Here is a 27,916-nt window from a genome sequence, read left to right on the forward strand (position 1 = left end):
GGAGGAGGTGCGAAGAGGCTGGGCCAGGCCCCCTCTCCGCCCCTGCGCGCAGGCGCAGCCCCGCCCCCAGGCCGTGCGCAGGCGCATCCCCGCCCCCGGCCGAGCCACGGGGGCGTGCCCGGTTCCCGCCAGCCCCTCCACGTCAATCAGCCCTCCTCCCACACACGGCACCTTGTTGTGAATCTCCATCCGCAGCTCGCGCTGGGGTCGCCTCCTCTCTTCCCCCGGTCTGAGGACTCAGAACGTGGGCGGCGCGTGAGCGCGAGAAAGCACCGGACAGCGGCGGGCGCCGAGGCCTCAGCGAGCAGGCGAAGCCCCGCGCCGCCGGGCCCCGCCGAGCCGCCTCCGCGAGCCCCTGGGAGCGGGGCCGCCCCGCCGCGGCCTCCGCCTCGGCCCTCCCCACGGCCCGGCCCGGCCCGGCCCGGCCGCCCCGCGCCCCCCCCGGCCGGTGCCTGTCCCCGCCGGCGGGCTGCCTGCATGTCTTGGCTGCCCTCAGCCCCGCCGCCCCCGCCGTCCCCGCCGCCGCCGCCGCGCCGCCTCCCCCGCTTGCCCCGCCGCCGCCGCCGCTGCCGCCGCCCGGAGCCCGGCGCGCTGAATGCAGGTGAGGCGGGGGCTGGGGGCCGGGCGGGGGAGGGGAGCGGGGCGGGGGGGGCGCGGGGAGCGCGCGCGCCCGCCCTTCCGTGCCCGGCTCGGGGCCCGGCGCTCACGGCAGCCGGGGAGGAGGGCGCGAGGTACGGCGGGCTGCGGGAGCGGGGGGCGGGGGAGGGCCGGGAGGGCGGTTTGGCCCTGGGACCGGCGGGGAGCGCGCGTGGGCGTGTAATGGAGGCGGCGGCCTGCTGTCTGTTTACACCCCCCGCGTGCGTGCGTGTGGGTGCGTGTGTGGCGCGGGGGCGCAGGTAGCCAGCCTCCGGGGCGGGCCGCGGCCGTCGTGGCTGCTGCACGCGTGTCTGCGGGCCCGGGGAGCACCGCGGCCTAACCGCCCGGACGGCGCGGGGGAGCGGAAGAGCGGGACCGAAGGGGAAGCGCGCTCTGGGAAGCCCTCGGGGCTTGGTGCCCGCGGAGCCCCCGTGCCCGGCGGGGCGCGAGGGGCGGCCGAGGCCCGGGCCCCGCGGGCGCCCCGGCGGGCCCTCCGTGCGCACGGTGGTGTTTGCTCGGTTCTCGTCCAATCTCGCAGCGTGCTGAGATTAAAGTGCCCCAAGCACCGGCCTGGGTCCGAGGGGGAACGCCCGGGGTGCGTGTCACCTGCTCTGCCGCCCCTCCCTCGGGGCCGGTGGTCAGCGTCCGCTCCCGGGTCCGAGCTTTGTGGTGAAGACGCTTCCCGGCTCTCGGGGCTGTGGAGGGGCCGGGGGCTTCATGCCCAGACCTTGTGGGTGAGACCCCACTGGTGTTAGAGGTTTAGTGTGTCGTCCGGCTTACCGCACCGCAGACAGCTTTCCTCCCCAAGTAGCAGTGGCTAGTTATTGTTGGCCTGAGTCATGTTCTCTTTATTGGGGGAATAGGGAAGAAATGAAGAATTTATATATGCCTATAAAACACCTACTGTGTGCCGGGCACGGTGCCCAGCTCTGTAGAAAGCCTGACAACAACCCTTCCAATAGGTGGTGCTCTTGGCCTCATTTTACAGTTAAGGAAACAAGGAGAGGCGAAGTGACTTGCCCAGAGTCATGCAGCTCTTGTGCATCTGAGGCAGGGTTTGAATTAAGTTCTTGACAGTATTATATATCACGTTGTATGAATGCTAGTATTCGTGTCTGTCGCATACTGTGTTGAAACCTAGTATCAGTTTTAATTTATCTGGTTGTGAAGTGGTAGCAGTTTTGGGGAAAAAACCCTAGCTTGTACTGATTTAGTTGTTGTCATATTTGGATTAGCATGTATTTTTCTGTGAACTTAACTTTTTTAGAAGGTCGTCTGAAAGTCTTTAAAGTATTGTTTTAGTCTATTTTAACACCCTTTTCCAGATGAAGAAAAGTCTAATTTTAAACATTTTCTATTTCTGGACCCCCATTTATTGGTTTGCTTATTCCTTTTACTTATTTTTTGTGGAAAAATTGATTTTTAACCGGGACTCTTGAGAGTCTTTCAGGAGGTCCATGCTGTCAAAACTCTTTTCACTCTACTACTGAAGTGTTTATCAATACATATAATCCACATAAACAATAGTTCTTTGTGGAGAAGTTCCTTAATATTTAAGAAAGTAAAGAGGTCTTAAGACCAAAACATCAGAATACTGCTGCCCTTAAGGTATAGGGATGGAACCTGTGATGTCAGTGACATTGAAAACTCCCAGGTGAGGAAATTACCTCTCTCCAATGCAGAGATCTGGTACCTTATCTGCAACTTACTCTTAGACCAATAATTGTCTATAGCTCTGAGAGGTTTAATTGACTCTTGGATCACAGAGCTAGTTTATGTCAGGTTGAGCTAAATCCAGATCTTCCACTATACAATGCTGCCTGATTAAAAGTTTAAAATAACAAATAATTTATTTTTACATACCATAATGTACAAATGCATCAAGAAGAGAAATAATGTAGGTAATTGCACTATTTCACCTTCACGGTCATTGAGTCAGAAAATCCTGAAAGATTTTAGTTTTTATTGAAAATATACCATCATTCAGTTATGAGAGACAGCAGTGGCAAGAGGGCTAGTGTTGGGCCTGGAATCAGAAGACCTGAGTGCAAATGTGGCCTCAGACACTTGCTGGCTATGTGACCTTGGGGTAGGTCTCTTACGCTGTTTGCCCCAGTTTCCTCATTGTAAAATGGGGATAACAGGGTAGTTGGGAGTTGTTGCAAGGTGGCACAGTGGATACTGGGCCTGGAGTCAGGAAGACTCATTTAACTGTGTAACTGGTATGTGTGCAAGTCACTTTACCCTGTTTGCTTCAGTTTCCTCATTGATAAAATGAACTGGAGAAGGAAATGGCAAAATCACTCCAAAAGAATCCCAAATAGGGTCACAAAGATTTGGACATGGCTGAACAACTGTACAACACCAAAAGTTGTGAGATAATATTTGTAAAAAGTGATTAGCGCAGTACCTGGTAACTAAATAGATGGCGTATTCCTTTTCTCTTTCCTGCTCCTCTTTCCCTACCTCATCAGGAAAGCTAAAAGTGACTTGTCCTTTTTGGTATGTATACCATAAGGAATCGAATGAACATTAATAGTTTCTGTAAATTGTTAGAAGAGTTCGGTTGAATTAGCTGAATTTCAGGGATCTGATTGTTTAATTGAAAAGTACTTTTTTTGTTTTTGAAGGGGGAGAAGAAAGGTTATTAGTGTAGGGGGAATGTAAACAGATTATTGTGTTGGAATCACCAGTGATTTTCAAAACAAGACTAGGCCTTAGTAGCATTAACATTAATTGATATTTTTGTTAATCCAGAAAACCATTGAGGTTGCAATATACTATTTTTGCGTTCCATTTCTGACCAGCGTGCTGGAGCGGCTTTATTATAAATTGCAACAGACTTCTGTTAATCTATATAATTTTTAAAAAGTTAACTAGAGTAGATTTAGATTCTGAATTGAGAATCCTTACTCAAAACTATTAATAACAAAGAATTATAACAATCGTTAAATGAACAAAATGTTTTGATCTTAGAATTAGTTGTATGTTAGTATAAGTCATTTTTAAATAAGCTGTTTCAATTACATTCTGTAAATGCTTTTCTCCCCCTTCCATTTTTGGGTAGCACATTTCATTGTAGTTACTGTGAATCTAGAAGACAAAAATGTTTAAGTTTTGGGAAAGGGAAATTCACTAAACTTAGGATGTTAATGTGACTGAAGACTCCTGGGGCCATATAAAAAGCAACTATTTATGAGAAAAATGTCTTAAATTTTGTGATGCTAATGTGGACATCTAATACTTTTGTTAGAAATCTGTGGCCAGGTAGTGCAATAGAATGAGCACTGGACTGGTCCCTTCTGAAGCTTGCCATTGAACCAGCTGGGTCACCTTAGGCAATCATTTAATCTCTGAGCTTTAGTTTCCTTTCCTAGAAAATGGGTGTCTGCTGTCTCCACCTGGAAGGGTGGTTTTAAGGATCAACTAGAGTCCTTCTAAAAGTCATGGTAGTTCAGTAGTTCTTATAGCATGATCTGGAGGGGGGGTGTCCTCAAATACCTTATGGGGGGGGCCTGAAGTCAAAACTATTTTTCATAATAATACTAAAATATTTTCATTTGAAATATGTGTAAGCCACATAAACAAAAGCCTTCTTGATTTTTAAGAGGGTAAAGTGATCCTGAGACCAAAAAGTTAAAGAACTGCTGATCTACTCTAACCACTTTATTTTGTAGATGATGAAACAGGTCCAGAGAAGGTAAGTAACCAGGGTCCCAATAAGAGTGGGATTTGCACACTGGATCCTCTAACTTCAACTCTTACTTTTCCACTATGTCTTGTTTTGGAAGCTAAAGACATATATTTGTAAACAACAAAAACAAAATTTCCCCCAATATTTAGTCTTAGTCTTACTTATTTTACTTAGAATTGTTTTTCTGTGGAATTTTGATTTCCAAACAATGAATTTCTTTAGTTCTGAGAGTTTTGAAAGACAAATGGGGTGAAGCTCTTCCTTAGTTATATAGAATTTTCAGTTATGTGTACTGTAGGGTTTTTATTTTCTTGTCATAGAACCTAAGTAAGAATATTCTTTGCAATTTCTTGGACCCTGTCTTCAGTTAAGACTTTGAATTAAGAAAATTTGGAATTTCAGATGTCAGGGCCAAGAGTTTTTTCAGAGATTCTAAAACTTACATTTTTTTATTCTTGCAGCAGAGCATGAATCTTTAAGAGTACAGTATAAAGGCCTCTCATTTTGGGTTGGCCTTTTCACCTGTTGCTATTTGCTGCTGCTGTTAACATTCTAAAATATGTGTCTAATCTCAGATTTGAACTCAGCCCCTCCTGACACCAGGGCTGGTGCAGGAGTCAGGAGGACCTGAGTTCAAATCTCACCTCAGACACTTGACACTCACTAGCTGTGTGACCTTGGGCAAGTCACTTAACTCCAGTTGCCTCATCCTGGGTCATCTCCAGTCATCCTGATGAATCACTGGATTCAGATGGCTCTGGAGGACAAGTGAGGCTGGTGACCTGCACAGCCCTCCCTCACTCAAAACAAAGTCAAGTGCAAGTCATGTCATCATTTCTCTGATGGCATGGTGTTCTTCGGCAATGAAGGATGAACACACCATTCTAAAATAGCAACCTGTGGACCTCATACTAGAAAGGACAATTAAAAAAAAAAGATTAGATAAAATATAGCAAGTAAACATTACTTTGACTTTAGTCTCTCTATCTTCTTCACCTCTTCCTCATTTATGAGATACTATTACATATAGTATCTGGGATGGAAGACTGAGAGACTCTTAACAGTGCTGATAATAGTAATAAGGTGGCGGCAGGACAGTTGGAAAAATGGTAAGGGAGGGGAGAGAATGGAGTCAGTTGGAATCTAGAAGTGGAAGGGTTTAGCAGCTTGGTTGAACTTGCCCAGGATCACCCAGCCTGATCTCAAGGCCAGTGCTTTCTTTCTTCATTTTTCCCATAGTAGCTTGGGTCTTAGGTATTTCTGTAGTCTGTAGGATGGCACATATGCATACACATGTATGGGCAGACTAAGATGAATTCTAACTTCTCTAAGCACATTTTGGGGTGCCATTTTCTATACAAGGTCTTTTCTCATACCAATGTCCTCTCTCCTTAGTGTTGTCTCCCTTGTGAATTTGCTTTATATCAATTCGTGTTTATCTGTGTACATGTTGTATTTCCCTTCCCCCGGTAGAATGTAAGCTCTGACAGTTTATACTAGTCAGTCAGTAAGCATTTTTTAAAATGCCTCCTATGTACCAGTGACTGTGCCAAGTGCAAGGGAATTTAAAGAAAGTTAGAAGACAGTCCCTGCTTTCAAGGAGGTCACAAATTAACAAAGCAGTTAAACATACAACTATGTACAAACACACTATATACAAGTTAAATAGAGAGAGGGAAGGCACTAGAGGGGAGAAGGGTTGGTAGAAGCTTCTTGTAGAAGGTGGCATTTTAGCAGGGACTAAAACCAGGGAAGCTGGGAGGTGGAGATGAGGAAGGAGAATGTTCCAGGCTTGGGAGACAGCCAGGGAAAAATGTTGAGAGCCAAGAGTTGGTGTCCAAGTGTTAGGATGACCTTTGACTTAGGAAAATTACTTTGATATCTGGATCAGGGGTGGCCTGGAGTGGGGAGACACTTGTGGCAAGCAGACCAAGCAGTTGACTGCTGAAGTAGTCTGTGTATCAGGAGCTGGGTCTGCTCCAGAGTGGTGGCAGTGTCAGGATGGGGGTTGGGGGGGCATATTCTAGAGGTATTGCAAAGGTGAAATCCATAAGTCTCAAGACCAGACCAGATTTGGGGGAGGGGTTGAGAGAGATTGAGAAGTTGAGGATGATGCTTAGGTTGTGAGCCTGAGTGACTGGGAGCATGACAATGCTCTCTACAAGTAACAGGGAAGTTTGGAAGGGGAAATGGTAACAGGGTCAGTTGAAGATAGGTGGTGGGAGATGTGAGGCTTTGTTTGTAGATCTGGGAATCCTCAGCATTAATACTTATGAATCCAAGGAAGCCAATGAGATCACCAAATGATGTAGTATGGAAGGAGAAGAGAAGAGGGCCTGGGACAAAAACCATGGATAGCAGGCCTAACTGGAACTGGTTCAGGGGACTGAACAGAAGTGGTCAGGTGTATAGAGGGAGAACCAGGGGAGATGAGTATTCCCAAAATAAGGGAATATGAAGGACAGCTAGATGGCCAAATGGATAGTGTCAGGCCTGAAGTCTGGAAGTCAGTCTTTTTGAGTTTCAAATCTGGCTTCAGACACTTTCTAGCTATGTGACCCTGTTTGCCTCAGTTTCCTCATCTGTAAAATAAGCTGGAGGGAAGGAAATGGCAAACCACTCCAGTATCTTTGCCAAGAAAACATGGAATGGGGTCACAAAGAGTCAGACATCCGAACAAAGACAGAAACTCGAAGAAGGTGATTCGACAATGTCAGAGTCTGCAGGGAAGGATGGAGAAAAGGCAGTGTATGTCATTTATTACCTTTAAGCCCTCTCAGTCTCCATTTCCTCAACTATAAAATTTGGACTTAGCTAAATGATGAATTTTCTTCTTTGTACTTCTAAATCTGCAATTTTTTTTCCTACCTTTGAATGTTTGGTTCCTGGTATTACGTCTAGCACATATAGGCATTTAATAGATGTTATTCAGTTGAAATTGTTGAAGGAGAGGAAGATTGGTATTATCTGACAACTGTTTTTAGTTATCAAATTCATTGACCTTTAATTTGGAAGTATAGAAAGTGAGAAAATAAAACACATGGGATGTAATAAGTTCAAAATAATATAAGTTACTTGCATAAATACAGATGAGAAAACTTACAGGAGTCATTAGAGTAGGGATTTAAAGAAGATCTTAAAAAGATGAGCTTTTAAGTCATGGTCATGGGTTGGAGCACAAGAGGCCCAAGGCAGTGTGAAGAGACATGGGATGTGTGATTGACAAAAGTTAGCTTGTTACTGCAGAGGGCCAGATAATGAAGTAATTTAGGATGTTGATTGGGGAAAAACCTTTGCTCATGAATTTGATCAAGCAAGCTGTTAACTTCTTATGCTGGTGAAATGAATGAAAATGGTCACTGAGGGCCATCTAATCATAGATGAACAAGATACATAGAGAAGAAGATACACAGTTACCTGTTAAAGCAATTTAGGTGAAGGGAGGTTGGTCCCAAGGATTTTAAAGGATTCTTTTAAATTAAAAAATTTTACCTAACCTATTGAATGCCATCCTAGTTAAAATTACTAAAAACTTACTGAATTAGAAAAAAATCATAACAAAATTCATTTGGAAGAAAAAAAAGAATTTTCAAAGAAACTATGACCTTGAGCAGTATCAGACCTTAAAGTATATTATAAGGCAAGAGCATTGTTGAAGTATAAAAGGATTATTTTGGTTATTTTAAATTAAAAATTTCTTGTAAAACCCATATAGCAAAGAAAAGAAGGAATGCAGAAAATTTGGAAAAAAACTTATGGATGTGAATGTGTTGTGGAATGCTGCTGTGATGTAGGAACAGATGAGCTGGTGGATTTGGAAAGACATGGAAAGACTTGGACCTATGAAGGAAGATGCTATCTACCTTTAGAGAAATATATGATGAGTGACAACAGTGCATTGTGTGTTGTTATGTATACGTGTATGTTTGTAGATATCGGTGTGTATGTGTATCCAGTTTTAATTGTAGCCTTCTTGGGTGGGAGAAGGAGGGATAAAATTTTTCATCTCCTTTGACTACTTATCTATCAGCAAAATGTTGGCTATAGAATTCTAAAGAAAGGAGAAAAACTAAAATATTGGGGCAAAGTAGTCATAGTGGGGAATTTCACATGAAATTTAACATTAAAAATCTTTCAGGTGACTATTTTCTCCTAATGTCCAAAGCTAGTTTTTTATAACTTTTATTGAGGTTACTAAAAATAAAGCTTACTTTGAATCATTCTGCTATACAAGAAATTTAGGGAAGATGTCAGCCCTTGTAAATTTTGTTTGAGCCTTTACACATTTAGATTCTGATTTCTAATGAGTATTTTTTTGTTTAGTTTCTTCTCTGACCCATCAGGACAGAAGCTTCAGAGGTTAAAATACATTTCTGATCAGTTAAGAATCGACTTGTTCAAGCAAATCTGGAAAATGAGAATGGGATTTTTTGCGTGTTAGCTTTCATAACCTTTTTAGAGTCCTCACTGCTTGAGAATTTCCTTTCAGACAATATTTGTTTGAAGGAGCTAAATCAATTATGTAATTTGTATAAGCTTCACCCATCTTTCAGTAAAAAGAGAAATCTGTTTGTTTTGCTTATACTATCAAAATTTTGTAGTTTTGTTACATGAAATTGGTGACACATTATGGCCCTTTATTTTTCCTTCCTTAGAGACATGATTGTTTACACTATTTTGATTTTCCCAGGCTGTGTGCTGAGTTTAGTCAACTCATTGCTTAAGAAGATACCATTTTATATCTACCTCTAAAAGAAGTTAGAAATTTAAGATTAAAGACCAGTTTTGCCTATTTATATGAAAAGTGCTTGGGTCTAGTCATTTATAATCAAAGCTAAATCTTATTGTATTATGACTTAATGTAGTTATCATGGGGTCACTAGAGATTTAGTTATAATAGGACCTTACCATTTACCTTTACACTTACTATACTGAGTGATGAAAGACACCGTGGGATAAATAATATAACTAAATAACAAATTGAGTCTATTAAGGCCTTATGCTAGGTCCTCTGAGAGAGTCCAATAGTATAAAACTTCAAAGACTGTTGTATAATTGGAAGGAATGAGATTGTAGACCCAGTGGAAGAAAGCTTTTATCACATAAATGTTAAATGAATTGGCAGATGATTCTAGAATTCTTAGTAGGAAGAGATCACTTGTTCACAATTTGGGATCATTCCTTCTTGGGAGAAATGAGGGAAATTCAGTTGCTCCAGGAATAACTAAGCCCACTAAAAAACTCTCGATGTAGAACAGAATTTCCTATGCAGAAGAAGTGGCTGGAATTGTTTATGGGCAAATTTATGGACAAGAGAAGTTTGTCTTACTGTTTATGATTGGTTCCTGGGCTGCATTTTAGGAAACGTGAGGTACTACATGCTAGAGTTTGCATAGAACAAGATGAGTTGGGGGCTCGAGGCTAGTTCTTAGATGAAGGGAGTATTCAGTCTGGAATGGCAGATTTGGGGCTTGCCAAAGTCATTGTCTTCAAGTAACTGAAAGACTGTGCTGTGGGAAGTTACAGAGAGATGAATTTAGGTTCTGTGTACTGAAACTTAGTATCTCTCCACTACGACATGTTTCTTAAACGCTGCCCCTCTGTACCTGTGGGGCAGGGATTGGGGGGAGGAGCATAGACTATCCTCTTCCATTAGAAAGTAATCTCCTTGAGAGTAGAGATTGTCTTTTATTTGTATCCCCTGTGCTAAATAAGCCTAGCACTAAATAAGGTAAATGATTCATCAGTACTGAACAAAAGTAGAAAGAGGGTAGTGAATTCTGTTGGAAGGAAATTGATGTTTATGTACAAGTTGGACTAGATGCCTTTGACCATAATAATTCTCAGATTTGTCATATATACATTCAACACACAAAGTATTGCCTGATAGTATGTCAGGACTTTATGGAAGAGATAGGACTTGAGTTGCATCGTGAAACACAGGAGTACAGTGCTAGTACTACTACTGCTTGTTCATCTTTCCTATTTGTTCTAACATCTGGGGTCTTAGGCAATCAGTGTATTCAGATATCTATTTGATTACTAAAATATCTACATTAACCATAAATTTCAATTAGCATTTAGCTCTGAGCCCCCAGTTTGTTAATAGAAACCTTTTCCAATAAGCTTTCACTCATGTTTATCAAAACCCCTAATTTCCTAAGCTTCAAGGTTCTTGACTTTAAGGTTCTCTGAGGTACAGTTTATCAGCGTAACAAACAATAAAATACAATTATATATGTATATCATCAGCTGTGAGAAAGATCACAGCCAGAGTCACCACTATCACTGTTACTGCTGACTTCTCAATTCAGAATACATAGGTCCAGCTCTCTGGGGATGCCAGTTAAAGTCTCTTCAAGAATTTTCTTCACCATATTTCTTTGCAAAGTAAGAATTTCTCTCATGAAAGAAATTTTCGGCCTTTTCTGCCCTCTCCGTCTTTCTAGCCAACACAGTTAAGTGTCTCCAGAAAGATAAACTGCCAGTCTCTCAAGATTCTATTCCCTCTTTAAAGATTCAATAACAATATCTATTGCTTGTCTGAGAGACTCTTGAAGCTGGTGTTACATTTTCTCCTTATGGCCTAACATTTTAAGCTTCCTAAAAATAGCTCAGGGTACATTAAATCAGCATTAATATCGTTTACAATAAGCATTGCAATGTAAAGCATCATTTCACAGGATGCTTCAAGCAAGAAGAAAAAGTTGTTGCTTCTGATGATAATAATCTGTAAGATTGAATCAGCCTTGGTACCCAGCTCTTCATCACTACCCTTTCCTCCTTCTGATTGGAGAGTGGATCCATGAACTCGGAAACCTTCATTTAAGAAGCAGGCTCAGTGGCTTCTCCACTTTACCACCACACTGCCGTAGCTGCTGTCTCCCCCCTTTTCAGTTTCCTTTGGTGTGTTTTTGTCTTCCCTTATTAGATTGTAAGCTCCTGGAGGGTAATTGGGACAAACATTCCCAGGACTTAGTACAGTGCCTGACATCCAGTAGGCGCTTAATAAATATTTATTGGCTGTTGACTAAAATACATAAAGTGTGAAGCAACATGTATCAGTAATCTTTTTTCCTACGTCATCATGATTTAGCCTAGTTATATAGGTTGGTTGGTTGTGCTTTTGGTCGTTTCCTATTGACTTTTAAAATTGTACTTAAGTTGGTTGATGGTGTAGATCAATATCAGTATTTCTTCTTTTAAAAGATTTATTTTGTAATGTTCATTTAAAAAAATTTGTCAAATTCTCACCCCCTCCCATTGTGAAGGCAAGAAATGTGATATCAGTTATACAGGTGAGATCATGCAAAACATTTCTATATTATCCACATCCCAAAAGAGCCAGAAAAAAGATAAAGTAAAAAAAATTATGCTGCTACCTATATTCTGACTCCCATCAATTCTTTGGAGGTGGATAGCATTGGAAGATTGTATTGATCAGAATACTTAAGTCATTCACAGTTGATCATCTTACAATATTGCTGGTACTGTGTACAATGCTTTCTGATTTTGCCCACTCATTTTGTATCAGTTCATATATCTACCCAGATTTTTCTGAAGCCATCCTGCTCATCTTTTCTGGTAGTATTTTTCAGTAGTATTCCATCTCAGTCATATGCCACAACTTGTTCAGCTATTGCTCAGTTGATGGGCGTTCCTTCAGTAGGCTGTTGACTAAAATACATAAAGATTGGTATAGATCAGTGTCAATATTTCTGAAATGAATAACTTGTCTTCTTTTACCCTTGAGATACTACAAATGAGGTTTTGCATGAAAGGTGGTGCCTCAAGGTTTATCTTTCTCCCATTATCTGAACTGGGGTTCTTAGACCTAGACAGAATTATTGAGTCATGTGTGTTGTGTGTGTGTGTTTGTTTGTTTTACTCAAAGCAGCCTCCTTTTCACAATATCTGAGGTGACTGGAAAGCAAAATAGGTCCCAGCACCTTTGAGCTGTAACAGTTTACTTTTGAACATGCTTTAATAGTTCATGAACATCTTGATTTCTTCTAAGCATACTTCTGCAATTTCTTCAGTTTTTTAAATTGTCATCAAATATCTTAGTTTATTTCAAATATAGTCAATATTCTCTGAAAAGACAAATTGGTTTTTTTAAAAATATTAAGTCTTGTTTTCAGTATTAAGTCATGTCAGAAAAAAAACACCAAAACAAAAAAATTAGAAACAGTATTATGTTTTGATCTGCATTCAGACTCCCTAGATCTTTCTCTAGATGTAGATAGCATTTTTCATCATGAGTCTTTTGGAATTCTTTTGGATCATTATATTGGTGAGAGCTAAGTCAGTCATAGTTGATCATCACAACATGTTGCTGTTACTGTGTCCAATATTTTCCTGGTTCTGCTTACTTCACTTCGCATCAGTTCACATATGTGTTTACAGGTTTTTCTGAAATCATCCTGTTCCTCATTTCTTACAGCACAATAGTATTCATGTAGTCTTTACAGAGAAAACATCAGAGATTAAAATGGCAGAAGAAAACAGCTGCATTTGCTGGAGGATCTGCTCTGATTCAGGAGGTGCTGCCTTGATCCCACATCCTCTCCTTACTGGTTGACTGTGAAGCTCCCCATTGAGAGCACGGTTTGTTCTTGGTAGATGGTGGGATGTAGACAAAACATTTCCTGTTCGTAGACTTAGATGAGACTCAGCATTAGGGTGCTGAAGTCTGTAGTCATTTTAACCTCACTTATTTAGTATGCTGTGGATTAACGAACATTTCACTGATAGACTAGGAAGAATGACAAGGTGGTGCAGGTGGATAGAGCACTAGTGCAGGAATCAGGAGGACCTGAGTTCAAATGTCACCTCAGACACTTGACACCCACTAGCTGTGTGACCTTAAGCAAGTCACTTAACTCCAATTGCCTCGTCCTGGGTCATCTCCAGTCATCCTGATGAATATCTGGTCACTGGATTCAGATGGCTCTGGAGGAGAAATGAGGCTGGTGACCTGCACAGCCCTCCCTCACTCAAAACAAAGTCAAGTGCAAGTCTTGTCATTATTTCTCTGATGGCATGGTCTTCTTCTTCGGCAACAAAGGACAAACACATACACAAGATTCATTATATTCATAAACCACAGCTTATTCAGCTATTCCCCAGTTGATGGGCATCCTCTTGATTTCTAATTCTTTGTCACTATAAAAAGAGCTGCTATAAATATTTTTTGTACATGTAGGTCCTTTCCCCTTTTTAATGATTTCTTTTGAATACAGACCTGATAGTGACATTAACTGGATCAGAAGGTATACGTACTTTGCCGTTTGGGCATAGTTCCAAATTGCTCTCCCGAATGGTTGGATCACTTTACAACTCAACCAGCAGTGTATTAGTAAGCCAGTTTTCCCACATCCTCTTCAACATTTATCTTTTTCCTTGTCTGTTGTATTTGCTGATCAGATAGGTGTGAGGTGGTGCCTCAGAAATGTTTTAATTTTCATTTCTCTAATCAGTAGTGATTTAGAGCATTTTTTCATATGACTCTAGAGAGTTTGGGCTTCTTCACCTGAACAACACTGCCTGTTCACATCCTTGGACCATTTATCAGTTGGGGAATTACTTGTATTTTTATAAATTTGACTCAGTTCTTTATGTATTTGAGAAATGAGGCTTTTATCAGAGACACTTGATGTAAAAAATTGTTTCCCAACTTTATACTTTCCTTTTATTCTTGGCTGCTCTGGTTTTGAAAAAAAAATTTTCCAGCACAATTCTGTCATCATGCTTCAGTTCTTGATAATTTGCTGTTATACTCTTGTTTTTTTCTTGCTAACCGGTTTCTTAGATGTATTAACTTCCTCTGGGCTGCATTTATAAAAAGAAAATAATTCCACTTTGAGTCTTGGTCATTTTATTTTATTTTATTTTATTTATTTATTTTTTATTTAACTTTTAACATTTATTTTCACACAATTTTGGGTTACAAATTTTCTCCCCTTTTATCCCCTCCCCCCCCCCCCCCCACACCCAAGCTTTCTGATTGCCCCTGTGACCTATCTGCTCTCTCCTCTATCCTCCCTCCCTGCCCTTGTCTCCGTCTTCTCTTTTGTCCTGTAGGGCCAGATAGCTTTCTTGACCCCTTAACCTGTATTTCTTGTTACCCAGTGGTAAGAACATTACATTTGGTCCTAACACTTTGAGTTCCAACTTCTTTAGCTCCCTCCCTCTCCACCCCTTCCCCTTGGAAGACAGGCAATTCAATATAGGCCATATCTGTTTAGTTTTGCAAATGATTTCCATACTAGTTGAGTTGTATAGGACTAACTATATTTCCCTCCATCCTATCCTGTCCCCCTTTACTTCTATTTTCTTATGGTCCTTTCCCTCCCCATGAGTGTCGACCTCGTATTGCATTCTCCTCCCCATGCCCTCCCATCCATACTCCCCCCCACCCTGCTTGTGCCCCTGTCCCCCACTCTCCTGTATTATGAGATAGGTTTTCCTATCAAAATGAGTGTGCATTATATTCTTTCCTTTAGTGGAATGTGATGAGAGTAGACCTCATGTTTTTCTCTTGCCTCCCCTCTTTATCTCACCACTAATAGGTCTTATGCTTGCCTCTTTTATGAGAGATAATTTGTCCCATATAACTTCTCCCTTTCTCCTCCCAATATTTCTCTCTCACTGCTTGATTTCATTTTTTTTTTTAAGATATGATCCCATCCTCTTCAATTCACTCTGTACACTGTCTCTATGTATGTGTGCATGTGTGCATGTGTGTGTGTGTGTGTACTCCCACCCAGTACCCAGATACTGAAATGTTTCAAGAGTTACAAATATTGTCTTTCCATGTAGGAATGTAAACAGTTCAACTTTAGTAAGTCCCTTATGACTTCTCTTTGTTGTTCACCTTTTCATGGTTCTTCTTCATTCTTGTGTTAGAAAGTCAAATTTTCTTTCCAGCTCTGGTCTTTTCATCAGGAAAATTTGAAAGTCCTCTATTTCATTGAAAGACCATTTTTTCTCCTGAAGTATTATACTCAGTTTTGCTGGGTAGGTGATTCTTGGCTTCAGTCCTAGTTCCTTTGACTTCTGGAATATCCTATTCCATTCCCTTCTATCCCTCAATGTAGAGGGTGCCAGATCTTGTGCTATCCTGATTGTATTTCCACAATACTTGAATTGTTTCTTTCTAGCTGCTTGCAATATTTTCTCTTTCACCTGGGAATTCTGGAACTTGGCCACAATGCTCCTAGGAGTTTCTCTTTTTGGATCTCTTTCATGCGGTGTTCTGCGGATTCCTTGAATATTTATTTTGCCTTCTGGTTCTAGAATCTCAGGGCAGTTTTCCTTGATAATTTCATGGAAGATGATGTCTAGGCTCTTCTTTTGATCATGGTTTTCAGGTAGTCCCAGAATTTTTACATTGTCTCTCCTGATTCTATTTTCCAGGTCAGTTGTTTTTCCAATAAGATATTTCACATTATCTTCCATTTTTCGAATCTGCGCGGTATGTTCTGAGATATCTGTATTTCTCATAAAGTCCTTAGCGTCCATCTGTACCATTCCAGTTTTGAAAGATCTATTTTCTTCAGTGAGCTTTTGAATCTCCTTTTCCATTTGGTTAATTCTGCTTTTGAAAGCATTCTTCTCCTCATTGGTCCCTTGCACCTCCCTTGCCAGCTGAGTTAGGCTAGTTCTCAAGGTGCCAATTTCTTCAAGATTTTTTTGGTTCTCCTTTAGCTGGGAGCTGATCTGCTTTTCATGCTTCTCCCTCATCCCTCTCATTTCCCTTCCCAGTCTTTCCTCCACCTCTCTAACTTGATTTTCAAAATTCCTCTTGAGCTCTTCCATGGCCCGAGCCCATTGGGTGGGCTGGGACACAGAGTCCTCGATTTCTGTGTCTTTGCCTGATGGCAAGCATTGTTCCTCCCCATCAGAAAGGAAGGGAGGGAGTGTCTTTTCTCCGATAAAGTACCCTTCAATAGTTTTATTTCTTTTCCCTTTTCTTGGCATTTTTTCCAACCAGTGACCTGACCTCTGAATGTTCTCCTCACACCCACCTCGCCTCCTGGTCCTCCCAGCCAGCGTTTGGGGACTGATATTCAAATGCTGCTTCCCGCCTTAGGATTTTTGGTGGGGGCAGGGCTGCTATTCAGTGTGAGAATTAAGTTCAGGTGCTGAGGTCATGGGCAGGGCCGCCTCTCAGGCTCAGTTCCCTCAGGGGGTTTATGCACAGACCTTCCACAATGGATCCAGGCTCCCGCCCACTTGGGGAGCCCCTGTCTGCAGCCGCCTCTCAGCTTCCATCTCCTGGGGGGGCCTGAGCCATGGGGGCACCCCACTCCCCTCTCAACCCGCCAGAGAGACTCTCTCACCGACCCCCGTCAGTCACCTGTTGGTGGGGGGCCCGTGCAGCTCCTGGAGATCCCGTCTCTGGAGCCTTCTGAGATCTATACCTCTCGGAGCTGCGGCCGCCACCGCAGGTCCGGGCTGGGCTCCGCGTCTGCAGCGCGACGGACCTTTTGCGAGAGGTTTGCAGGTCCCTCTGTGGGTGGGGGGACCCGCGTGGCCGCTGGAGATCCCGTCCCCGTAGCCCTCTCGGATCTCTTCCCCTCAGTGTCGCGGCCATGGCAGGGCCGCACTCCGCTCCCTGTCCCAGCGCCCAGTCCAAGGCGCGAAGGACCCCCCGCGAGAGGTTTGCAGGTCTCTCCGGAGCAGAAATCTCCCTCGCTCCAATATTCCGTGGTCTCTGGGTGCAGAATTCGCCCTGGCTTGGTCCCCTCTAGCCGCTCTGTGGTTTGTGGGCTCAGAGCTATGTGTATGTGCATCTTTCTACTTCGCCATCTTGCCTCCGCCTCCCGAGTCTTGGTCATTTTAGTATATGGTCATCTGACTGAGTTTATGATTACTGTTTTTTAGGGGTGTTAGGCATGACCTCCATTCCTAGCCTCATCCTTGTTTCTTAATGAGGAACAGGGAACCTGTCTTGAGAATATTCCCAGGTTCCTTTGTGATGTAGTAAATTTGTATTCAGCACTTCCTGTATGTGATGAATCTTGCTGTAATTTAAACATACTTCTTAGTTTTTCTACTGGTAATCCTGCACACTGAATTTTCCACTTAATGAATGCTCTATAGGGAATGTTCTTGTAGCTATTATCCACCACTCACTGTGTGAGCAGTAGAAGGATCACCCATATCTGGTGATTGACAGAATCCTGATGGAGTGGTTATCTCAGTCTTCAGTTTTGTAAAATCTTTATCCTTAGAATCAGAATTTACTTTTTTTGCTTTGTTGTTTTTTGACTTTTAAAATACTTTTGATCTTTTTTTCCATATTTGTCTCTATCCACAACCATTTCCTCTCCCCCATGTAGATGCCATCCCTTAATATACAAATTACAATCAAATATACAGATTCCTTACAAATAAGAAAAAGAAATCAAGGAAAATACGATCCATATCTGATTCTATACGTCTAGTCCATTATTTCTTTACTTAGTGGGGCAAAAATGCTTCATTCTCAGCCATTTGTTTGGTGCCTGTTTATGTCAGAGTTCTGAGCAGTGCAGTGTTTTTTGTTGTTACAAAGTACTGGAAACAAAACTTGGGAAAAAAATTCATGGAGGATTAGCTAAACAAATTGTGGCATGTGAACACAATAGGATTTTATTTCACCAAAAGAAATGAGGAATTTAATAGATTCTGAGAAATATGCAAAGCCTTATATGAACTGATACAGAGTGAAGTGAACAGAACCAGAACAATTTGGACTCTGTATACACAGGTCCTATCCTTTGTTCCTGACCTTTCAGATAAAAGGGCATGTGTATATATATGACCTTGACCTTCTTTGGTACAGTTTTTAAATAGTTTCCCAGAACCCTTGAACCAAGTCTTAGCTCTTTAAATAGTAAATTCATCTATCTGTCCTCCACCAACTGCTCTAATGATTATTTCTTTTGTCATTTTTGCTAATACAATGAGCATAAAGTAGAACCTCAGAATTGTTTTAATATGATTTGGAGAATTTCTTCCCCTGAGAAGAAATGTCTTTATATCAGTTGATTACTAATCTATTGAGGAATGACTCTTTTTCTTACAAATTTTTTGTAAATCTGGGTACATCTGGCATATTACACCCTTGTCAGAAGCTTGTTGAAGATTTTTTCCAAATGATTTTCCTTGTGATTCTAACTGAATTTAATTTTCTTGTACAGAAGCTTTTAAATTGTAATCTAAATATTTCATCTTGTCTTTTTTGATCATTTTTAATCCCGTTTAGTTAAGGATTCTCCTCCATCTTGCCATAGTTGTGAAAGATACTGCTTTATTCTGTTATCTTCTACTTTTTAAGTGCTAAACACTTAGCTTATTTGATCCTTACAGCAACGCTATGAGGTAGGTGCCTATTCCATTTTACAGTTGAAGGAACCGAGGCAATCAGAGGTTAAGTGACTTACCTAGCTCACACAGCTAGAAAATATTTTAAGACAATAAATACTTACTGATTAAAGTGTCTTAATCCAAATTTGAACTTAGGTTTTTCTAATTCCAGGCCCAGATTTCTACTTCATCACTAGTTAGTTGCCTTTGGTGCTTACATTGTACCAAGTCTTTAAGTCAAGAAGTCTGTGAGTTTTTATGAATTTATTTTGTATCCTGGCATTTTACTGAAGTTAAAAGTTTCACTTAATTTTCAATTGACTCTCTAAGGTTCCATAGTGTCTAAATAGTGGTATTTTTGTTTTCTTTTTCCCTGGATTTCTTTTTATTTGTTTAATGCAATAGCTTGCATTTCCAAAACTGTTTAGTAATAGTGGTGAGTGGACAATCTTTCAAACTCTAATCATGTTGGAAAGGCCTAGTATTTCTCCATTTCAGATAATGCTAATTTTTGGTTTTTGATTAATAGAGATTACCATTTTGAGGAAAGTTTGCTGGTGTTTTCTATTTTATTTTAGAGACATTGTCCTTATCTATGTTGGAAGTATAGGGGCCAATTATAGGCCCTATTCTGGTGCAGTTGGCACAGAGAAGTTGCACTAGTTCAGCTCTTCTGAGTACCTTGGTGGCCTTCTCAGAGGGTCACCATTTTGATGCTAGTGTACAGTTGGGTACTGTAACTTCAAAAGCCCAACTGAAGCAAACCATCAGCCTTAGTTTTAGTTTCTCCAGTGGTTGGAGTCACAAGCATGAGCTTACATGCCAGATTTTTTTAAAAACGTAAATGAGCGTTAAATGTTTTTGTAGCCTCTTGGCTAATACTATATCCAGTATTTTTCCATTAATGTTATTAGATATTGTTCTATAGTTTTCTTTTTCTAACTGGTTTCTCTCTATGGTATATATATCAAAACTGTATTTCAAAAATTTAGAAAGATCTTTCTGTAGTTTTGCAAGCAGTTTATGTAGTATAAAAATTTGTTTTCCCATTGACTTGACTTTTATTTTCACTCGTCAACTCAGTAATTTTTAATGTATTTTATATCTGTATGTATCCTCTATCTCCTAGATTTAAACTTGTCAATTCCTTACTATATAATTTATTAACAATATAACATACTAAGACAAAGACATAATTATTTACAGTACACTATGAGTGATCAGTGTCACTTTCAACAATCACTGACTGCTACTGCTTACTTCTCAATTCTGAAAATTGGGCCCACCATTCAGCTGTCTCAGGATTCAAATTAAAGCCTCTTTTCAAGAATTTTTTTCATGTTTCTTTGTAACATGAGTTAAGACAGTTTTCATAGAAAAAATCTTCTCTTTTTTAGCCATCGCAGTTGTGTCTTTAGAATGACAGTTAAACTGCTAGTTTTTCAAGATTCTATTCCCTCTTAAAGGTGCATTAATAACATCTTTCTGTGGAAGTGGCTATTGATAGAAAGATGAAGTATTTATTAAGTGCTTATTATGTGCCAAGTACTGTGCTAAGCTTTAGCAATAAAATAAAAGAGGGACTGTCTAATCTCTGTCTTCTCTGATGTGAGGAGACCACCTGTAAAGGGGAACTGGACTGAGTTGGGTCATTGAAGGCAGAATGGTGGTGATGTCAAATGTCAGGGTGTTTGTAGGAATGAAATCCATTAGTGTTAAGTGCACACTGAATCATATGTCTGGGAAACATTGAAGCTGGTGTTGTTTTTATCTTTCTTAGATCTTCTGTCCATTGTCTGATTAAGGATTCCCTTCCATTGTTCGCAAACACCCCCTTCTTTGTTTGCCCTTTTAAATTTGATTCCTGTGTGAATGTAGCCTTCTTTATGTTAAATGTACTATGTTTTTGGAATTTATGATGGCATATGGTGTAAGATGGTGGTCTGTGCCTACCTTTTGCCAAAAGGACTTCCAGTGTCCCCAGAATTTCTTGTGAAGTGAATAGGGTGTCCTTTACCAAATAATTAATTTTGTGTTCTGGGGTTCAATACTAGCTTCTTACTAAGTTATTGAGTTGGTTATTTCTGATTCTTATTTAGTGTGCTCCAGTGATAAACTTTTCCATTTTAACCAGTCCCAAATTTCTATGATTACTGTTGTATAGTATCATTTGGTGTTTGAATATTTTATAATACCACTTTATTTCTACTTGTCTTTCTCTCCCTCCTGCCTCCCCCAGTTCCCCTTCTGAGCCTAGAATTTTTGTTTCTATAAATAAATTTTTAACTAACTATAAAATATGGTTATTAATTAGAATACATAAAATATGTAAATTAATCTGCTATATTGATATTTTTAGTGCAATTTATAGATAATAGAAGCATGTGAAAAGATCATTAAAGAATTTATCAGTATTGGCTAATAGTTGGAGAGGACATAATTTATCATAAAAATTTTAAAGTAAATGATATCTGGTTACCATTTAAGAGGGTCTTGAAGAAATAACTAGAGGTGAGAGAGCATTGCATTTTCTTCTCACTTCTTGGTTCTCTGCTTAAAAGTCATTCAGTGGCCCCAGCTGATAAATGGTCAAAGGATATGAACAGGCAATTTTCAGAGGAAGAAATTAAAGATATCTATAATCATATGAAAAAATGCTCTAAATCACTTTTGATTAGAGAGATGCAAATCAAAACAACTCTGAGGTACCACATCACACCTATAAGATTGGCAAACATGATAGAACAGGAAAATGATAAATGTTGGAGAGGATGTGGGAGAGTGGAACACTAATTCATTGTTGGTGGAGCTGTGAGCTCATCCAACCATTCTGGAGAGCGTTTTGGAACTATGCCAAAGGGCTACAAAAATGTGCATACCCTTTGACCCAACAATATTGCTTCTAGGACTGTATCCCCAAGAGATCATAAAAATGGGAAAGGGTCCCCACATGTACAAAAATATTTATAGCAGCTCTCTTTGTAGTTGCCAAAAAGTGGAAATCAAGGGGATGCCCATCAATTGGGGAATGCCTGAATAAGTTATGGTATATGAATGTAATGGAGTACTATTGTGCCACAAGAAATGATGAACAGGAAGACTTCAGGGAGGCTTGGAAGTACTTATATGATCTGATGCTGAGGGAAAGGAGCAGAACCAGGAGAACTTTGTGCACAGCAACGATCACAGTGTGAGAGAGTTTTTTCTGGTAGACTTGAAACTTCATAATAACATAAGAACTTTAAAAAAAAAATTTTTTTTCCAGTGGTTTTCTAAGGCCAAATGCCTTCCCCACTCAGAGAAAGAACTATGGAATTCATTTGCAGAATGTAGCAGATCATGTTTGTGTGTGTGTGTGTGTGTGTGTGTATTATGTTTTGGTTTGCTATATGATTTCTTCCATTTATTTTAGTTTGTCTACATGGCATGACTATAGTGAAAACGTATTCAATAGGAAAATATATGTATCTCCTATATAGAATTGTATTCCATCTTGGGGAGGGAGGGGGTGGCGGGGGTAGGTACGGGGTGGGGGGTAAAAATCTAAGTTTTATGGTAGTGATTGTAGAACATTAAAAAAATAAAATAATTTTAAAAGAGTCATTCAGTGGGTTCTTAAAGGAGATGTAGACTCCATTTCTTAAAATTGGGTTCATAGTTACTGTCAGCTTGGAGGACTGAGAAGAAGCAAACATGGCAGTTAGTTTGAGACTTTAAGGGGTTAAATTTACAGGTCAGAAAATCTGCTCCTTTAACTTGTAGTTGTTTGGTTATGGATTGAAATCCAGAAAGAGCACATTAGTTTGCTTTGTTGCTTTGGCTGGATATCTTGTCAAAAAACTTGAGAATCCTTAGTTAAAGGTTTTTCCTGCCACAGATAAAACTGTTTTGGTAATAAAACATGGATAGCTATATTTCGCAACTATTGTTTTATGCTTTCAAATGAACCAAAACATTCTTTTTCTATGGACCAAATTTAGTTTATGGTTTTTAAAATTTCTTTTATCTTTTTATGCAATTATTGTATTTTCAGCCCTGTTTATAGGAGGACAACTTTTCTGCTCAACATATAGCACACCATGTTTTTGGTAGCTGAATGCATGTGTACAATGATAAGTTCTACAAACATTGTGTGCAGACTTCTCTTCTCCTGGCATTCTCCTGGAGTGGTCAGGCAGCAAACACCATATCGACTGTTCTCGGCCCTTTTTGAAGCCACACTGGCTCTCAGGTATATGACCATCTTCCAGGTGAAGGATCAGCTTATTAAGGAGGACTCTAGCAAGAATTTTGCCAGCAGTGACTGAGAGGTCCCACTGTGATTGTCACAGGACAATCTATTCCCTTTAACTTTATAGAGATGGACAACGGAGGCATCCTTGAACTCTTTCCTGGGGGACCAAGGCCTTTGACATTGTTAGTTGTGAGGGCTTATGGAAAATTATGTCAAAATTTGGTTGCCCAGAGAAGTTCATCAGTATTGTAAGTCAATTTCGTGATGGCATGTTTGCCCGGGTTCTGGATAGTGGGCAATGCTCTCATGCCTTCCCAGTCACCAGTAGAGTAAAACAGGGCTGTGTGCTTGCTCCCGTGCTTTTTTAGCAAGATGTTTTCAGCCATGTTGTCAAATGCTTTCAATGAGGATGAACACATCAAGGTAAATTACTGTACTGATGGTAAGTTCTTCAATTTGAAAAAGCTACAAGCCCCAAGACCAAAGTGGAGGGAGAGTTGGGGCATGATTTTCTGTTTCCAGATGATTGTGCACTCAGTGCAGCCTCTGAAGCTGAGATGCAACAAAGTATGGATCAATTTTCTGCTGTCTGTGCTAATTTTGGCCTAATAATTAACACCAAGAAAACACAGGTGCTCCATCAGCCACTTTCACACCATCCATATGTGGAACCATCGGTTACAACAAATGGAGAAGTTTTGCATGCTGTGGATAAGTTCACTTACCATGGTAGTGTACTTTCCAGCGATGTAGCCATTGACACTGAGGTTGATGCCCACATTGCCAGAGCTAGTTCAGTGTTTGGGAGAGAAGAGGTATTAGACTGACTACCAAATTGAAGGTCTACAAAGCTGTTGTGCTGACCTCATTGTTATATGCTTGTGAAACATGGATAGTCTACCAGCCAGCCCCATGCTAGGAAACTGAATTGCTTCCATTTGATCTGTCTTAAGAAGATTCTGAGGATCACCTGGCAAGATAAGGTACCAGACACTGAAGTCCTTGCTTGAGCTGAACTGCCAAGCATTCTAACTGTGCTTCAGAGAGCAACTCTGATGGGCTGGTCACATTGTTCGAATGCAAAATGTACACTTGCCAGAAAGACTTATTTTATGGAGAACTCACATGGGGCAGGTGATCACATGGTGGTTAGAAGATGAGATACAAGGACACTCTCAAAGTCTCTCTCAAGAACTTTGGATTTGACTGTGTGACATGAGAGATGCTGGCACAGAACTGCTCAGAATGGTGTGCCTGCATCAGAAAGGGTGCTGTGCTCTATGAGCAAAGCCCAACCTGTGATAGAGCATTCCGAGCTCATATTGGTCTGATCAGCCACAGTCAGACACACTAAAACTTCATTTTATCTTCGTGATTTCATTTTGGTCCTCTTCAAGAAGGAAGGACAAGAACCAACCAACCTACAATGGTTAGTGTTTCAAGGCCTAATTAATACGTAAAAGTTAGTCAACTGAATGTAATCAGGACTGACCCCTTGCCCTTTTTCTAATTAATTTATAATTCACTTTTTGGAACTCTTCCACTTTTTCCTGGATGGAGCTTTTCTCTGCTCCCTTTCAGGTTTGTTTAATGCTCCTTTACTAAGGTATCTGATTTCCTAGTGTATTTTACTGAACAGGAAAGCTTCTAAGTTAGCATTTATATAACCCTTAAAGGCTTACAAAGCATTTTATTTACATGCATTATGTCTTAAAAGCCTGTGAGTTTAGATGAGACCCTGAGGCTGAGAGAGGTAATCTAATTTGCCTAGGATCACACAGTTGAGGTCTTCCCAATCCCAAATTAAACATGCAATTCAGAAACTGCCCATGTATGTTTCTAAGTACGATAAATTCTGAACTCTACTTTTTTGACTTGATCTCTTCAGCTCACAAGGATTCAATTATCACCTGTGCTAGTTTTCAAATACATTTTTACAGCCCCACCCTCTCTGCTGACCACCATACTCACATATCCAACTGCCCTGCCCTTTGGGCATCTTGAGCCGGATGTTTCCCATAGACATCTTAAACTCATATTTCCTGAAGACACTTTCTTCCTAATTTCATGTTATTGCTGAAGCTACTGCCCATCCTCCCAATTATCCATGTCCCCCTCCATTTTTTTCCTTACCTCCTCCCCACATATTTCATGTTTTGCCAAGGGCTGTTGTTTTATTTTTGCAACATGTGCTTGCATACACACTTGAATAGACAATGGTCTCCTGATGTAGCCATCACCCTGGTGTAGGCTCTTAGCATCCAGTGTTTGGGCTGCTACAATGATCTGCTACTGGGACTGTCTGCCACAAGTTCACCCCCATTCCTGCTCTTTCCTTTTCACTTAACTCCAGTGGCTCCAGCCTCAAATAGAAAACTTCCTTTTTAGTGTTTAGAGCCCTTCCCAAACTACCTTTTTTCTCCTTCTCACCCTCCCACTCTTCTGTATGTTATACCCCATATACTATACAGTACGCTGACTTGGGCCTCCTTGCTGTTCCATGAACAAGAACACACTTCCCAACTTCCGGTTTTCACTGGCTATTTCCCGTGATTGGAATGTGTTCCCTTATCTCTACCTCCTGATTTTCTTCAAGTCCCAGATAAAAATCTACCTTCTATAGGGAAGTCTTTCCTGATCTTTCCTTTAATTTTTTTCATCCTTTTCCTCTTATTTCTAGGACTCTTCATCTCTTATTTCCTCTTTATCCTGTATGTAGCTTGTTCCTGCATCTTGACTTCCCCACTAGAGTGAGCTTCTTGAGAGCAGGGACTGTCTTTATATCCCCAGCAGATAGTGATTGCTTAATAAATATTCATTGACTGACTCATTAAGACAAAACTAGTTTACAAAAATCCATTTTATTTACAGTTTATTTCATGTATTTCTCTCTGGTCTCTTGAGCTTTTGCTTTTGGCAGTTTGATTTTACTTTAGGTTAAAGGGAAGGAAAATATGGCTATTTTAAGGTTGTTTTACCTCAAAATTTGTGTTCTTCAAGATAGCACTATATGGTTAGGTTATTCTGGAGGTCTTTTATTTAGAAAGTCCTTTGTATTTTTATTAATTTATTCACCAAGGAATAGGCTAGTTAATTTATCAAATTCATTGTGGCTTTTTTCTAAAAGAGTTACTGAAAATATTAGTATTCTATAATATATAGAAAAGGAACCAAGTAATGTGTGGAACCTTGTTTATATGTTACAGTATTGTTAAAGTTCATTCTTAGAATTGTACACATGGTATTTCTACTCCCATAAGCAAAGTATAAATGTCTACATCCCAAACATTTTATTCTCCAAATTAAGAAAGCAATTATATATACAGCAGAATTTTGAAGTTTAAAGGGACAGAAAAGGATTTAGGATGGTTATGGGAAATGGTTTTTTCCCCACTTAATATTTTATTTTTTTCCAATTACATGTAAAGATAGTTTTCAACATCCATTTCTGTATGATTTTGAGTTTCAGATTTTTCTCCCTCCCTTCCCTTCCCCCTCCCCAAGACCGTCATGTTAAACATATTTCCACATTAGTCATGTTGTGAAAGAAGAATAAGAACAAAAGGGAAAAGCCATCAGACAGAAAAGTACAAAAATCCAAAAACAAAGTTAAAGTAGTATTTTTTGATCTGCATTCAGACTCCATAGTTCTTTCTCTGGATGTGGCTAGCATTTTCCATCAGGAGACTTTTGGAATTGTGTTGAACATTGTATTGCTGAGAAGAGCTAAGTCTGTTATAGTTGATCATCACACAATGTTGCTGTTACTGTGTGCACAATGTTCTAGTTCTGTTCACTTCACTCAGCATCAATTCATGTAAATCTTCGCAGGGTTTTTGGTAATCTGCCTGCTCATCATTTCCTAGAGAAGATCTTGAGAAATGAGCCCATTTAACAAGCCCCTGACTGTGAGAAACATGTTCATCTTAAACACAGTACCTGTTGTGAAATCAGGAAAGCTTTTATTAACCCTAACCTGCATTCCCCCTGAGTAGCCTCCCCAGTAAGGTCAGAGGAAGACTACCATGCCTTCAGAATAATGGAAGCTTCTTACAGCGTTCTGAGTTTTGGACCTCCCGCCCTACTGCCATTGCCACATGATTTCATGTTCTTCTCTCTGATTGACTTTCCCTCAAACAGCTCATCAAGCCTGTGCACACAAGTATCTGACCTCTAACCTGACCGTGTTAGGTCAATACCTTGATCACCCAGAGCTTGTGGAAAGAGAACTTCTTCCTTATTTCCCACAATTCGTAAACCACACATTCCCCAATTGATGGATATTCCCTCAGATTCCAATTTCTTGCCACCACAAAAAGAGCTGCTATAAGTGTTTTGTACATGTATGTCCTTTTCCATTTTTTTAATGATCTTTGGGATACAGATCTAGTAGTAGTATTGCTGAATCAAAGGGTATGCACATGTTTATAACCTTGTGGGCATAGTTGCAAATTGCTCTCCAGAATGGTTGGATCAGTTCACAACGCCACCAACAATGCCTTAGTGTTCCAATGTGTTTTTTAAAAAGCACCTTTGTTTTTTTCACAATTAAATTTTAATGCCTATTCCAGTTTTTCTAGGGGATTTTTTTTTTACTATGACCTTTCATCCTTGTGATGATTTTGTGGTAAACAATTACTTTTGTTCTAATGATCTGTGATAATTCTACAGTTACCCTTGCAATTTGTCTCAATGAGCTTTAAACATTTTCTCTCTATTTAGTTTAGAGCAACAAAGATGTTTTCATTTCTGTTTGGTTGAAAGAATACGGTTGTCTTGTAGGTTCCTTTTTGCTCATCATTAATACATAATATTTTCAGTTAAGAGAAAAGGTACCATTTGTCTAAAGTCCTTTCACCTGGCTATAGTTAAGAAGTTTGAGAAGGATAATTTCATAAGATTTTGAATATCTTATTATATTATAGACAAACATGGGAATAATTTTAATACCCCTGCTCTAGTTTCTTCCACTTGAGCTGAGGCCTTTGTTTCTATTG

At 40.3% G+C, this 27,916-nt stretch overlaps 1 protein-coding gene across 1 annotated transcript in view; it reads left to right on the forward strand.

Moving 5' to 3' along the window:
• The first annotated feature begins 500 nt into the window (after positions 1-500).
• CNOT6L (CCR4-NOT transcription complex subunit 6 like) overlaps positions 501-27,916 on the forward strand; it is a 75,605-nt gene continuing 48,189 nt past the window's right edge. The window contains exon 1 of the mRNA XM_072623645.1: positions 501-601. The gene's annotated coding sequence lies outside the window, so the exon portion shown is untranslated. The remainder of the gene's footprint in view (positions 602-27,916) is intronic.

Source organism: Notamacropus eugenii, chromosome 7 (assembly GCF_028372415.1).
Source record: "Notamacropus eugenii isolate mMacEug1 chromosome 7, mMacEug1.pri_v2, whole genome shotgun sequence".
NCBI classification, from domain to species: Eukaryota; Metazoa; Chordata; class Mammalia; order Diprotodontia; family Macropodidae; genus Notamacropus; species Notamacropus eugenii.